Source organism: Canis lupus, chromosome 20, assembly GCF_048164855.1.
Source record: "Canis lupus baileyi chromosome 20, mCanLup2.hap1, whole genome shotgun sequence".
NCBI lineage: Eukaryota > Metazoa > Chordata > Mammalia > Carnivora > Canidae > Canis > Canis lupus.
In genome coordinates, this window is record NC_132857.1 from 28,046,295 (window position 1) to 28,060,305 (window position 14,011).

The following is a 14,011-nucleotide window of genomic DNA, read 5'->3' on the forward strand; positions in this document are numbered from 1 at the left end:
TTGTGCAGTTGAGCATCTAACTCTTGGTTTCTGCTCAGATCTTAATCTCAGGATTGTGAGATTGGGTCCTGTGTTGGCCTGGGTGTTGGGCTCTTTGTTCAGTGTAGAGTCAGCTTGAGAGTCTCTCTTCTCCCTTTGCCCCTCCCATTTCTGCTCTCTCTCTAAAGTGATAAATCATTAAAGTTAAAATCACTAACTTAAGGCAATCAACAGGGATCCCTGGGTGGCGCAGCGGTTTGGCGCCTGCCTTTGGCCCAGGGCGCGATCCTGGAGACCCGGGATCGAATCCCACGTCGGGCTCCCGGTGCATGGAGCCTGCTTCTCCCTCTGCCTGTGTCTCTGCCTCTCTCTCTCTCTCTCTGTGAGACTATCATAAAAAAATTAAAAAAAAAAAAAAGAAATCACTTAAGGCAATCAACAGACTAATAAAGTTTATACCAGAGAACATAGGCAGTGTGAAGATATTTTATAGAGGTTTCTTTCTTCTTTTTTTTTTTTTAGGGGCACCTGGGTAGCTCAGTCAGTTAAGCAGCTGCCTTTGGCTCAGGTCATGATCCCAGGGTCTTGGGATTGGGCTCCTCATTGAGCTCCCCACTCAATGGGCAGCCTGATCTCCCTCTCCACCACTTGACTTGTGCTCTCTCACACACGCACTCTCCCCAAAAAATAAAATCTTGGGATGCCTGGATGGCTCAGCGGTTGAGCGTCTGCCTTTGGCTTAGGGCATGATCCTGTTCCAGGGATAGAGTCCCACTCTGGGCTCCCTGCGAGGATCCTGCTGCTTCTCTCTGCCTCTCTCTCTGTCTCGAATGAATGAATGAATGAATGAATGAATGAATGAATGAATAAATAAATAAATAAATAAATAAATAATAAAATCCTTTAAAAAAATTTGGAAGGGAAAAAAAAAAAAGAATACAAAGTGTAATGGCCCAAAGGTGGGAAGGAGCTTGGGAGAAATAGGAAAAGGTAGTGGACCTGAGAGCGGTGTATGGCTGTATAGGGAAGGGTTGTAGGGCGCTATGTGAAGGGAGCAGCTTTGGAGAGGGAGCTGGCAGGGGAGACAGGCTGGGGGGTCAAGAGGATTGGAGGTGGAAGGAACTTGTGTATGTTTATGTGTCAATGGGACTGACCCAGGGGGACTGAAAAATTTGCCATGTGGGATAGAAGAGATGTGCAATAACAAAGTTTACATAGAGGAAAAAGAAACAGGGTCCAGTGGCTAAGTGGAGGAGAGGCACAGTAAGAGGATAGAGTTTATATATTTTTTACGAAGGAAGGCAGAGAATGTGCACACACAAAGCAGGCATGTACGCTAGTAGATTTGGTCCTGTGAAGACGATGTCACCAAGTTTATAAACTACAGATATAAGGAACCACATGGTTGGGTGAGGGGAGGTGGAGGTGGTGTTCTCAGATGAGGGAAGAGGATCATAGGTTGTATAAACAAAAGCATCCCCCAAAATGGGTTGAGTACCATAAAAATGTTCATACATCTGACCTAGTGATTCTGTTTCTGGAAATTATATACCAAATATCTGGAACACCAAAAAAGCTGTCGGGAGCTGATTCTTTTTCCAAGAGAGAAATAGTATGGTATGTTATGGTCACTGTTCATGGAATATGTCTCACCTATTAAACAGGTGAGCTTTTTTTCAGAAGCTAAATGGCTTACAACCAAAATATTTTGATTTAGATAGACATTAAGGACATTATGCTACGTGAAATATCAGAGAAAGACAAATACCATATAATCTCACTTATATGTGGATTCTAAAAAACCCAACGTTGGGATGCCTGGGTGGCTCAGTGGCTGAGCATCTGCCTTCAGCTCGGGTTGTGATCCTGGGATCCGGGATCGAGTCCCACATTGGCCTCCTGCGGGGAGCCTGCTTCTCCCTCTACCTATGTCTCTGCCTCTCTGTCTCTCATGAATAAATAAATAAATCTTAAAAAAAAAAAGAAGGCCTGGGGATATAATACACAGCAGGGTGACCATAGTTAATAATACCATATTGTAGGTGCACCTGGGTGGCTCAGTTGATTAAGCACCAGGTTTTTGGTTTGGGCTCAGGTCATGATTTCATGGGTCATGGGACAGAGTATGTGTCAGGCCCTGCAGTCAGGGAGGAGTCTGCTTGAAGCTCCTCTGCCCTGCCCCTCCTCCATTTCTGTGCCCTCTCTCTCTAAAATAAATAAATTGTTGAAAAAGATAATACTATATTGTATGATTAAAAGTTGCCAAGAGTAGATCTTGAAAGTTGTCACCACTGGAAAAAAAACTGTAACTATGTGAGGTCATGGATGTTAACTAAACTTATTGTGGTTACCATTTCACTTGTATGTATATATATTTACATATGCACACATAATATATATGTACAATTATATATATAATCATTAATACAGTATTATATGTCAGTTACCTCAATAAGGCTTGAAAAATACATAAAACTTAAAAAAATTTTGATTTTGGAAAAAAAAAATTTTTGATTTTGGGACACGTGGTTGGCTCCACTGGAGGAGCATGAACTTTTTTTTAAAAAAGACTTTATTTATTCATGAGAGGCCGAGGGAAAAAGCAGGCTCCACACAGGGAACCCGATGTGGGACTTGATCCCAGGACTCCAGGATCATGTGCTGGGCCAAAGGCAGGCACTAAACCACTGAGCCACCCAGGCTTCCCAGAGCATGAACTCTCTCCATCTTGAGGTTGTGAGTTGGAGCTCCATGTTGAGTGTGGTACCTACTTAAAAAAAATTTTTTTTATTTGACTTAAAGTAAAAATTAGATAGTTGAGTAAACATACAAAACGGGGTAAACATTTGTACTTCCAAAAGGAACGCTTAAGAACTGAACCTGCCTTCTCCTTCAGCTTAGACAGGAAAGTGCCAAATGCTCAGTTCTGTTCCCTTCACCCACAACGGAACTCTGGATGTCACACCTGCTGACCCCTGCCTACCAGGCCTGCACTCACCTGGACAGACTGGAGCAAAGGCCTCAGCCCCCTGCCCTGATACCAAACCAGCCCTTGGGCTCTCTGAATACTAAAAATTGACAGGCCGAAGGAGAGTTCCAGCGAGGCTTTGTTGGAGTTTATGCTCCAGCACAAGGGAAGCAACGCAGGAGAGTCCTCAGGCTGGCTCCCAAAGAGGTCACCCAGCGAGCTTTAAAGAGATTTAGTAAAAGGGAGATACCTAGATTGTTTTTCCCGCTCTTGTGCACTGGCTCTCTCGTGCCTCCCACGTCTCATTTGCGTATTACATCTCCGCCCCCGGGCGTGACTTTTAGTATTAAAATGAGGGAGGAGGTCGGCGAGAGGTCACCGTTGGCCAGAATCTCACGCAAGTGGGGTCCTCCTCTCCCAGCGGGCTTCGCTTTTAGGTAAATCTCCTACCTGCTTTCCCCTGTGTCCTTTCACTCGGGGCCACTCAGCTTTTCCCTCCGCACAGCTGGCGAGGAACGCTGGATCTTGTGGTTAGGGCTGCGGGGACGCGAGTCCAGTCCTAGTCCTAAGAAGGCGTGGGCAGCTTCAGAGCCTCCTCCGGTGGTGCCGCCAACCCTCCAAGTCGCCCACTGCAGCTGGCGAGCCGCAGTTGTCACAGATTTCAACATTTAAAAAAAAACTCATTTATACATGAGAGACGCAGAGAGAGTGGCAGAGGGAGAAGCAGGCTCCGTGCACCCGGAGCCCGACGTGGGGCTCGACGTGGGGCTCGATCCCGGGTCTCCAGGATCACGCCCTGGGCTGAAGGCGCTAAACCGCTGGGCCACGCGGGCTGCCCGCAGGGTTTAGCATCTATTTGCATTTCAGAATCCTATGAGGAGGCTGGCAGTTGTAATATGCGGCTGTCAAGTGGAAGAACAAAACCGTTAGCCGCGGGTCCTGTTCTCCGTGCAGAAAATGGGCTGGTTTAAATAATCATACTCACAGCTTGCCTCCCTGTAGAAGATTGCACAGAGGCAGCTCTCCGCGAAACCGGGATTCTGGCTCGACTCTTGTCGGACCTCACAGTTTTTCAGTTTTTCAAACTTGCTTCTGCCAGTCTCTGATTTTCCATAAACGTGTGTGTGTGTGTGTGTGTGTGTGTGTGTGTGTGTTTTAAGACTTTATTTATTTATTTGGGGGAAGAAGGGCAGAGAGAGAGAGAATCCCAAGCCACTCTGCACTGAGCTGGATGCAGAGCTTGATCTCCCAACCCTGAGATCATAACCTGAGCTGAAATCAAGAATCTGATGCTTAACTGCCACCCAGGTGCCCCTCGATAAGCAGGAGCAGGAATGGTTTTCAAAATATTTAACGACTTAGGGGCCATTGACATTCGTGCAGCCTGACATTGAGTCTCTAATTACCAGATCAGCATAAGGTCCTGGGCAGATGGGAGTGGTCAGAAGTTACTTAGAAAGATATTTAAATATTTTAGTAACTGGTCTGGGCCTGGGGTACTACCCAGCTGAATCTCCTCTTTTCTTTCTCTCTCACACACGTTTATACACAGGTCCTGGAACTCCCAAGGTTTATTTGCATTCGAATAGAGAAGGAGCCAGGACAGGCTACCCTCGAGTCCAGGTATTTGTGGCTATGCACTGTTAAGTGTTTTATATAACTTATTGAAACTTCGAGAATTTTTAAAACACCATAAGGCCCTTATGCTCTTCTACTCTCTAATACTTTTATATATAACCTTATCAACATCAGGTCATTTATTCATTCAACACATGTTACTGAGTGCCCACCATATGAAGTTGGGATTAAAGAAAGAGAGCAAGATAAGAAGGTTTCAGTTCTCCTGGAGCCTGCGTTCTAGTGGGGAGAGACCAGAAAAAACCAGCTACGTAGATTAGCCTGGGAGCAAGTGCTGTACTAGATGCAATGCTTGGGGATGGCCTTTTTCAGAAGATGCTATTTGAGCTGCCAAGGATAGGAAAATCTGGGAGGGGGCTGGGGAGAATTCCAGATTAGGAGAGAATGCTAAACACAAAGGCATGGATGGGGGTGGGGGTGTGGGTACAGAGAAAACAAGCTGAAATGGCTGGAACTTTGTAAATCAGGGAAAAATTTAGGAGCTGAGATTGCAGATGTAAGCAGACCTGGATTACAGAGCCAGGGGTTTGGATTTTATACTCTGCACGTTGGAAAGCTACTGGGACGTTTTAAGTAAGAAAGAAAGAAGATCTGATTTTTGTTTCAAACAGGTCATTCTGGCAGCAGTGTAGAGAACTAGAATTAGGTGGGAGGGGAAACATGGAAAAAGGGAAGTGGGGAGATAGGAGATTGTGCAAAGGTTCACACAAACATGGCTTGGACTAGAGCAAGGGTCAACAAACTTCTATAAAGGGTCAGAGAAAAAAAGGGTCAGAGAGTATTTCAGGCTTTGCGGATTACATATGTTCTCTGTCACATATTGTTAGTCTTTCTTTTTTTTTTTTAAACCCTTAGAAATGTAAAGCTATTTTTAACTAGACTGCAGGAACAGTCTACCTATATCTGGACTAAAATGATACCTGTAGGGGAAGAAAAAATTTTCCTTTACCCTTTTGGCTGGCCTCTTAATTAAATTAACAGAAGACAGATTAACAAGAGAAAAATGAATTTAATTACATATGTAAAGGAGCCCCATAAGAATCTGAGATCCACACAGGGCAGGGCACTAGCTGGCTCAGTAAGTAAAGTATGCAATCTTGATCTTAGGGTCCTGAGTTCAAACCCTACATTGGGCATAGGGCCATTTAAAGTTTTTTTTTTTTTTTAATTTTATTTATTCATGAGACACACACAGAAACAGAGACACAGGCAGAGGGAGAAGCAGGCTCCCTGTGGGGGAGCCTGATGCAGGACTCAATCCCAGAACCCCAGGATCACAACCTGAGCCAAAGGCAGACGCTCAACCACTGAGCCACCCAGATGCCCCAGGCATAGAGCCATAAAAAAAAAAAAAAAATTAGGGGATCCCTGGGTGGCTCAGTGGTTTAGTGCCTCCCTTTGGCCCAGGGCGCGATCCTGGAGTCCTGGGATCAAGTCCCACGTCAGGTTCCCGGCATGGAGCCTGCTTCTTCCTCCTTAGTGCCTGCCTTTGGCCCAGGGTGCCATCTTGGAGTCCCGGGATCAAGTCCCACGTCGGGCTCCCAGCATGGAGCCTGCTTCTCCCTCCTCCTGTGTCTCTGCTCTCTTTCTATGTCTATCATTAATAAATAAATAAATAAATAAATAAATAAATAAATCTTAAAAAAAAAAGAAAAAATTAGACCCACAGTCAGGCAGCTTAGACTTATATGCCATCCTGAACTAAGGAGAAGAGGGTAGAGGTAGGTCTTCAACTTCTAAGGGAGAGAAGACAATTTATGGGAAGATGGGGACCGCTGAGCCACGCACAGATCCCCTCAACTTCTTAAATTTAAAGACCAAATTGGGGATGCCTAATGGCTCAGTGGTTGAGCATCTGCCTTCCGCCCAGGGCATGATCCTAGAGTTCTGCGATCAGGTCCCACATTAGGCTCCCTGCATGGAGCCTGCTCCCTCTGCCTCTTTCTCCCTCTCTCTGTGTCTCTCATGAATAAATAAATAAAATCTTAAAAAAAAAAAAGACCTAATTGGCTTTACTCATGATTGATGAATCAGGCAGCATCCCATCTAGCAAACAGAATGGAGCTCTGGAGAGCTGAACAAAATGGGAGGCTTTTATGAGCAGAAGAGGATAGAAAAAAGTAAGTTTCTAGCAAAGAGTGGGTTGTTTCAGGCAAGGTCACTTTCCTTTGTAGGAAGAGTAGGTGTCTATCATGTAGATGACCTCACCAGAGCTGATCAGGTAACTCCAATTGACTGGTTAAAGTTCCTGGGAAAGGCTGAAATTACAATTAGTTTAGATACTACATCTTGGTTTGCTGATGCGGAGCTTAGCACAAGCAACTCCATTTTTGGCATGTTGTCTCTCCTTTTCTTTTCTTTTTTTCTTTTCTTTTCTTTTCTTTTTTCTTTCTATTTTATTTATTAGAGAGAGCAGGGGGAGGAGCAGAGGGAGAGGGACAACCAGACCCCATACTGAGAGAGGAGCTTGATGTGGGGCTTGATTCTACAACCTTGAGATCATGTCTTGAGCCAAAATCAAGAGTCAGACACTTAACTAAGCCACCCAGGTGCCCCTCCTTTTTTTTTTTTTTTTTTTTTTTCTTTAACACATTGCAGTGGAGGGATCCCTGGGAGGCTCGGCGGCTTAGTGCCTGCCTTTGGCCCAGGGCTTGATCCTGGAGTTCCAGGATCGATTCCCACATCGGGCTCCCTCCATGGAGCCTGCTTCTCCCTCTGCCTGTGTCTCTGCCTCTTTCTCTCTCTCTCTCTGTGTGTGTGTGTCTCTCATGAATAAAGAAATAAAATCTAAAAAAAAACCAAAAAACAAAAAAAAAACACATTGCAGTGGAAGCAATAGAGACCAACATCAATTCACCGGGTGGTAGAATCAATACTCTGATTCAGGCCTATTGACATGAGGTCCAGTGTTCTTTTCCCCTGGCATGCTTTGTAGGCCAAATCTGTAGTTGTGTATGTGGTATTCTAACGTGGATTTTTGTTTTCTCAAAACTTCAGAACTGTATATTTAAAGAAACTATATACATTACTTTTGGTATTTAATTTAGAGACTTTAGTTGAGTGGAGAGACTACTTAAAGCTCCCCCATTCATGAGATAATTATTCAAACTTCTACTTTTTTTATTCTTTAAAGAGTTTAAAAATTTTTTTTATTTTTAATTTTATTATTTTTTTTATTCAGTTGAGAGAGAGAGAGCACGAGAGCACAAGAGCATGAGCAAGAGGGAGGATCAGAGGGAGATGGAGAAGCAGACTCCCTGCCAGGCAGGGAGCCTGATGTAGGACTCGATCCCAGGACCCAGGGAACAAGACCTGAGCTGAAGGTAGACACATAACTGACTGAGCCACCCAGATGCCCCTCAGCCTTTTATTAATTTGTTAATTAATTAATTAATTAAAGATTTTAATTTATTTGAGAGAGAGTGACAAGAGAGAGTACAAGCTGGGGGAGAGGCAGAGGGAGAGGGAGAAGCAGATTCCTTTCCAGGCTGGGAGTGGACTCTGGGATCATGACCTGAACTGAAGGCACACATTTAGCTGACTGAGCCACCCAAGTGCCCCTCAACCATTTGTTTTTTTAAATTTTTATTTATTTATGATAGTCACAGAGAGAGAGAGAGAGGCAGAGACATAGGCAGAGAGAGAAGCAGGCTCCATGCAGGGATCCTGATGTGGGATTCGATCCCGGGTCTCCAGGATTGCGCCCTGGGCCAAAGGCAGGTGCTAAACCGCTGCGCCACCCAGGGATCCCAACCTTTTTTTTTTTTTTTTTAAAGAAAATGTCAGGCGAGGGCATCCCTGGGTGGCTCGGTGGTTTAGCGCCTGCCTTTGGCCCAGGGCGTGATCCGGGAGTCCTGGGATCGAGTCCCACATCAGGATCCCTGCATGGAGCCTGCTTCTCTCTCTGCCTATGTCTCTGCCTCTCTCTGTCTCTCATGAATAAATAAATAAAATCTTTAAAAAAAATGGAATAAAACTAATCTCAAATACACACAATAATAGAATGACATAAGGAACTCTCACTCATTTATCACCTAGCCAACTTGTATTATCTATTTCCCTCTTTCCTCCCTTTCCCCCTTAAGGATATTCAGCCATTAAAAAAAAAAAAAAAAAAGCAGGGACGCCTGGGTGGCTCAGCGGTTCAGCTTCTGCCTTTGGCTCGGCATGATCCTGGAGTTCTGAGATGGAGCTTGCTTCTCCCTCTGTCTCTCTCTTTCTGTGTCTCTCATGAATAAATAAATAAAAATCTTAAAAAAAAAAAAAAGAGTCGGAGGCTTAATTGGGCCACACAGATGCCCCTACTTATTTTTTTAAGTAGGCTCCATGCCCAGGATGGAGCCCAAAGTAGGGCTTGACCTCACTACCCTGAGATTAAGACTACAGCAGAAATTAAGAGTCAGATGCTTTTTTTAAAAAAAAGATTTTATTTATTCATGAGAGACACACAGAAAGAGGCAGAGACACAGAGGGAGAAGCAGGCTCCATGCAAGGAGCCCAATGTGGGACTCGATCCTTGGTCTCCAGGATCACACCCTGGGCTGAAGGCATTGTTAAACCGCTGAGCCACCCGGTCTGCCCAACAATTAGATGCTTAATGGACTGAACCAGCCACATGCCCTGGCATACTGATTTTATTTTGTAATTTTTAAAAATATTTTATTAATTTGTTTGACAGAAAGAGAGAGTACAAGCAGGGGGACTGCAGGCAGAAGGAGAGGGATAAGCAGCTTCCCCACTGAGCAGGGAGCCCAGCGTGGGGCTCCATCCAGATCCTGAAATCATGACCTGAGCTGAAGACAGACACTTAACTGACTGAGCCACCCAGGTGTTCCATGCACTGACCATTTAAAATAAAAGTTACTTGGGCAGCCTGGGTGGCTCAGCGGTTTAAGTGCCTGCCTTCATCCCAGGGCATGATCCTGAATCCTGGGATCGAGTCCCACATCGGGCTCCCTACATGGGGCCTGTTTCTCCCTCTGCCTGTGTCTCTGCCTCTCTCTCTCTCTGTCTATCATGAATAAATAAATAAATAAAGTATTTAAAAAAATAAATAAAATTACTTAAATGGCCAATCCAAAAAGAACTCTGATGCCCCTTTGTCTCCAGAAAATAGGAAATAAATCTCCCATGTGAAAGGTATCCTCTCTATACCAGGAGGTAAAGATACATTCTTATTACTAGAGATATGGAATTTAGAGCTGAAAAGTCTATATAAATAATGCTGTTACATTTTACTAATTTCCACCTGCACTAATTCTGCTTAAAATTCCTTACTAGGGGATCCCCTGGTGGCTCAGTGGTTGAGCATCTGCCTTGGGCCCAGGGCATTGATCCTGGAGACCTGGGATCCAGTCCCGCGTCGGGCTCCCTGCATGGAGCCTGCTTCTCCCTCTGCCTGTGTCTCTGCCTCTCTCTCTTTCTCTGTCTCTCATGAGAATAAATAAAACTTTAAAAATAAAATATAATACCTTACTAATTGAAGCTCATTAACATGAATTTTCATTGTACTGTTAATGCCTCAGAGATCTATTCTTTTTTTTTTTTTTTAAAGATTTATTTATTTATTCATTCAGGGAGAGCGAGAGAGAGAGGCAGAGACACAGGCAGAGGGAGAAGCAGGCTCCATGCAGGGAGCCCGACATGGGACTGGATCCTGGGTCCCCAGGATCCCGCCCTGGACTGAAGGCAGCGTTAAATCCCTGAGCCAACGGGGCTGCCCCCCCGCCCTTTTTTTTTAAAGTATGCCCACTGTTGGGCTCCAATTCACAACCCCAAGATAAAGAAGTGTTTTCTACCAACAGAGCCAGCAAAGTGCCTCAATGCCTCTATTCTTTAATAACTTTTTTGGAGGGCAGCCCTGGTGGCTCAGCGGTTTAGCACCGCCTTCATCCCAGGGCCTGATCTGGAGACCTGGGATCGAGTCCCATGTCGGGCTCCCTGTGTGGAGCCTGTTTCTCTCTCTGCCTCTCTCTCTGTGTCTCTCATGAATAAATACAATTTATTAAAAAAATAACTTTTTTGGAGACAGTAGATCACTTGTATAGAATTCTATAGAATATAACTGTTTGCATACTTGTAGTCTATCTCCTAGTCAATTAAAAAAAATAATTTTCCCAGCAGGACTTGCATGATTAGTGGTATGAATATGAATAGCTTTTAGTTATTACTAGATTGATATTTTAATGCAGCACATCTTAAGAATTTTCAAGGATCAGGACACTTTATTATGCTTGAATGCCTTCCCTATCACTTGTAGTTATAATATCTAGAATGGACCACTTGCTTGTCACTTTTCTTTTAGAACCCTACTTAAGGGTAGACTACTGAGGGTCACTTTCCTGTCTCCATTCTCCCACTTCAGCTGGTGAGAATCCTGCCTTTCCTTCAGGGTTCCTGTCATCCTATCCTACACTTAACCACATGGAACTCAAATTGTTGTACTGCAAGGGACTCTTTGAGGACTGGTTTATTCTGTACCTGGAAGTTAGAGAATATGCAGGGCAGTACTATTTATTGCTTAAATAGTGGTTTGGTGACTGAGTTATGAGTTCCTCCATACCACCCATCCCTGCTCCTCCCATTCCCACTCTACCATATTCTTTTAGGGGTATATACACTCTCACATATCCTAGTGTTAAGAACAAGACCACCATAATTGGAGTCATTTATGTTTAGCCCCACATCACAAAAACAAGACAACATAATTTTGGCTCTCCCAGAAATGGGATCTTAACCAGTTAATCAGGAATCACCTAATCAGCACTAGTTAAGTAATTGGCCTGATAGACTCCTGCCATCCTCTAAAGCAAAGTGATCTTACTATAACAATGTACCTTTTTAAAAAAAACAAAAACAAAACAAACAAACAAACAAAACCCCAATCTACTTTTTTTTTTTTTTAATGATTTATTTAGGGATGCCTGGGTGGCTCAGCAGTTGAGCGTCTGCCTTTGGCCTGGGGCATGACGCCCTAATCTAGCTTGTGTCTAGTATAACTTCCGTCTTCCCACTCCCATCTGCCTATAAAAGTCTTTAATTTTGAAACTTTCTTTTTTTTTGAAAGATTTTATTTATTTAATCATGAAAGACACACACACACACACACACACACACAGAGGCAGAGGCACAGGCAGAGGGAGAAGCAGGTTCCATGCAGGGAGCCTGACGTGGGACTCGATCCGAGGTCTCCAGGATCACGTCCTGGGCCGAAGGAGGCGCTAAACTGTGAGCCACCCAGGCTGAAACTTTTTTTATTATTTATTTGAAACTTTTTTATTTTTTTATTTTTATTATTTTTTTTAATTTTTATTTATTTATGATAGTCACACAGAGAGAGAGAGAGAGGCAGAGACACAGGCGGAGGGAGAAGCAGGCTCCATGCACCGGGAGCCCGACGTGGGATTCGATCCCGGGTCTCCAGGATCGCGCCCCGAGCCAAAGGCAGGCGCTAAACCGCTGCGCCACCCAGGGATCCCGAAACTTTTTTATTTTTTAAAAGCAAATCTTTTATTTTTATTTCACGAGAGACAGAGAGAGAGGCAGAGACAGAAACAGGCTCCATGCAGGGAGCCTGATGTGGGACTCGATCCTGGGACCCCAGGTCACGCCCTGAGCCGAAGGCAGATGCTCAACCGCTGAGCCACCCAGGTGTCCCTGAAACTTTCTTAAGTCATCTCTCTGCCCACAGTGGGGCTCAAACTCATGACCCAGAGATCAAGAGTTGCATGTTCTACCAATAGAGATGGTCAGGCTCCCCAATACTTTAAAATCCTTGATTCATATTGCTGTATTATTTCCCAAAACTTAGAAGACAACTTGTTTGGAAGTCATACATTTCTGAACCTTATAAAAAATGGAGGGACGCCTGGGTGGCTCAGTGGTTGGGCGTCTGCCTTCCGCCCAGGGCGTGATCCTGAGACCCAGGATTGAGTCCCGCATCGGGCTCCCTGCATGAAGCCTGCTTCTCTCTCTGTGTGTCTGCTTCTCTGTGTCTCATGAATAAATAACATCTTAAAAAAAAAACAAAAACAAAAAAAACCAAGGGATCGTCCAGTGTCCTCTTTTGTGCCCTATGTAACTGCCTGTGATAGTTGTGTCTATCAGTAATTATTTCATGTGGCTGTGTAGTTCACTGTAGGACCGCAATACAACCCACTTACTGGCAAAACTACTGATGGACATTTGGATTACCAGTGATTGATTACTCTGATCACAGCTGCTATGAAGACTTTTGTATAAGCCACAGGTAGATGAATGCACGCACTCCAATTGCACTGTAACTGCTGGGTAGCAGGTGAGTATAAACTTAACTTGAACAGACACGGTTAGTTTTCCAAAGTGGTTGTCGCATATGACTCAGTTTTTATAACTTGGTCAGCCTCTGAGGAAAGGAGATAACCTACAGGCACGATTTGCTTCAGGTAATGTAAACTCCAACTTCCTGCTTGACTAAACTAAGTGCATTCATTTAAATGCTCAAAATAGGTACCTGGGTGGCTCAGTCCCTTTAGCACCTGCCTTTAGTTCAGGGCCTCCGGGATTGAGCCCCGCATGGGCTCCTTCTCAGAGGAGAGCCTGCTTCTCTCCCTCTGCCTCTCATGAACAAATGAGTAAAATCTTTCAAAAAATGCTTAAAATAGGGGCGTCTGGAGTCAGTTAAGCGTCTGCCTTCAGCTCAGCTCATGCTCTCCAGGTGCTGGGGTCCAAGCAGCTCCCTGCTCAGTCCGCTCCTCCCTCTCTGTGATCCCTCTCCCACTCTCTCTCAAATAAATAAATAAAATCTTTAAAATGTTCAAAACGCCGTAGGAGCCCCAATTTCATCCACGCTTAGACTCGGCAAGGCCAGGTGCCTTGCCCACAATTTCACTCTCGGTGGGCTGGGCCATACACGGTCACTGCCACACCGCCCGCCAACAAGTTTCTTATTCAAATTTTGAAAATCCAGGTGTCTTTCAGAGCATGAAGTTTAGCTCACGGTGTAAAGAAAGTCAGAAGGCCTCAGCCCTCCTCCGGAGGCAGCGCGGACTTCCTCTCCGCGGGAACAAAGGGAGCACTCAGCGAAGCCGCGTGGGGACCTGGCTCGGCCCCGCCCCTTACCTATGCACCTGCGCAGATGGAGGCCGACGGAGCTAGGCGCCCCAGGCGCGCATGACGTATGACGTTCGACGGTGCGCGATGACGCTAGGGCGTGCGCTCGGTGGCTCGTAGGGGAAGATGGCGGCTGCTGCTTTGGAGGAGAGGGATTGAGAGGGGCGGAGGGAAGAGGCCGGGCGGGAGAGACGTTCCCGACAGTGAAGACGAACCCTTCGTTCACCGTTCATTAGGAGCTCTGCTCAGCGCCGGAGGGTGAGTGCAGCTGCGGCACGGCACCCCCAGCCCGCAGCAGGCGGAGGCACTTTCCGCCATTTTCAAGCTCGGCCGTTG

The 14,011-nt window shown here is 45.2% G+C and overlaps 1 protein-coding gene across 8 annotated transcripts in view; it reads left to right on the forward strand.

Moving 5' to 3' along the window:
- Window positions 1-3,896: 3,896 nt before the first annotated feature.
- Window positions 3,897-14,011, forward strand: part of WDR33 (WD repeat domain 33) — a 123,854-nt gene continuing 113,739 nt past the window's right edge. For 3 of the 8 annotated variants that reach the window (XM_072788705.1, XM_072788707.1, XM_072788711.1), the window contains exon 1: window positions 13,760-13,933. The gene's annotated coding sequence lies outside the window, so the exon portion shown is untranslated. Of the gene's footprint in view, window positions 4,066-4,499; window positions 4,571-12,715; window positions 12,882-13,758; window positions 13,934-14,011 lie in introns of those variants that run through there. The other 5 variants (XM_072788709.1, XM_072788708.1, XM_072788706.1 and 2 more) reach the window with 4 other exon arrangements.